Source organism: Octopus bimaculoides, chromosome 18 (assembly GCF_001194135.2).
Source record: "Octopus bimaculoides isolate UCB-OBI-ISO-001 chromosome 18, ASM119413v2, whole genome shotgun sequence".
In the NCBI taxonomy this organism is placed as follows: Eukaryota; Metazoa; Mollusca; class Cephalopoda; order Octopoda; family Octopodidae; genus Octopus; species Octopus bimaculoides.
The window spans coordinates 6,303,483-6,305,330 of NC_068998.1; the positions used below are offsets into that span (position 1 = coordinate 6,303,483).

General features: G+C 34.5%; 1 protein-coding gene across 1 annotated transcript in view; it reads right to left on the reverse strand.

Moving 5' to 3' along the window:
* Positions 1-1,848, reverse strand: part of LOC106870026 (corticotropin-releasing factor receptor 2) — a 121,339-nt gene that overhangs the window by 82,356 nt on the left and 37,135 nt on the right. The gene's annotated exons all lie outside the window — the stretch shown is intronic.

Genomic DNA, 1,848 nt, shown 5'->3' on the forward strand with positions numbered 1-1,848 from the left:
TATATATATATATATATATATATACATACATATACATATGCATAGATATGTGTGTGTGTATATATATATATATATATATATATATATATATATGCATAGATGTGTATATAAATATATATAAATAAAAAAAAATATATGTATATGTATTTATACGTATACAATATATACATACATACATGTATTAAAGAATTTGGAGTAATCGAGAGACTAGAAATACTTCGCTTCTAACAGTGAAACTCGAAGCAGATAACGTTATAAATAATAGCGTGTAGACTATCACGTTAAGAAAAAAAGACTTTCGATTAGAAAGTTTATTATATATAGATCTATTTACTTCGTGCTCCACCGTTAAAAATGAATTCTCTTTCTTTATATATATATGCCTGTGTGTGTACGTTAATTAGAAAATAACATAAATAGAATTCAAGATGAAAATATGCATAGACTCCCCAATGATACACGTAAGTAAGATGACCTACTTCCTTCGCTCAACTTAGAGCCCTTAATTAGTAAAACTGTGGCTGTCCAACCTATAACTAGTCATTTTTGATATTCTCTACTGTGTCTCTAACAAGCCATTGCGTTCACCACGGGTGACTGCTTCTGCCTATACCACAACGACCGTCTGTCATCACAACCCAACCCGTCTGAGACCACCTTTATCTCTCTGATACAAGTTTCTTGTTTTAAGTAACATTAATTAAAACATTCCACCAAAACGTCGTCAGATTAATAATGACAGTAATTTTACTAAATTCTTTCATTAATTTTATAATTAATTGAAACAAAAGCAGTGTATTTCAACAGTAATATTGTAATAGAAGGGTTAATTAATAGTGTCTGGAAATATTCAGAGGAAATAATCAGAGGAAATATTCATCACAGAAATACGAACACACAGACTCACAAAAACACTCACTTTGCATATTAAATCTTTGTCCATTGTTCGTTCGAAACTTAGTGATTATTTGATGACGACGTCAGATCGAAACGATAGTTGTCCCAGTTTATAGATTAAAACAGAAATTATGAGACTCTATAATTATCAATCCTTTTTATCTATCCGTTTATCTATCCGTTTATGTGTGTGTGTGTGTGTGTGTGTGTGTGTGTGTGTGTGTGCGTATGTGTGAGGGTGCTTGCGCTCGTGCGCCTTCGGTTCTAAATCTCTGAGTGTGGGTATGCGTGCGTGTATGCGTGTGTATGTGTGTGTGCGAGTGTGTGTGTGTGTGTATGTGTGCTTGTGCTCTTGCACCTTCGGATCTAAATATCTGATTCTGTGTGTGTGCCTGCACGCGCGAGTGTGTGTGTTTGTGTGTGTGTGTGTGTGTGTGTCTGAGTACTTGTGCAATTGGGGACCAATTTTATAATTAAATTCATCACATAGCGCCATGCAGTTTTCTAAATCCATAACAGTGATCTTCAATATAGTTACAAAGAATGTAGAGGTAGCAATACATTTATTACATTGCTTCCTCTGCATCTTATCTAATGAGATACGGTAGTTTTAAGAAAACATGACATTAATGGAATTACATTGTGACCTACTCATACACAATAACCTAGTCCCTTCCGAGCTAGTACTGAACATCCATTATTTTAGTGTCTTTCAAATAGAAAACCACTTCTCGTTATACATATATATATATATGTGTGTGTGTGTGTGTGTGTGTGTGTACAGGAGTAGCGATGGTTCAAAAATCGACTCTACGACTTGTTTCGTTTTCCAAGTTCGGTTTTGTTTCTATCAGTCTTCGTTTTTACCTAACTGTTAAGTCACAGTGACGTAAACAAGCTAGCTCAGATTGTCAATCAGTTGAGGGGGACACCAACACACACACACACACA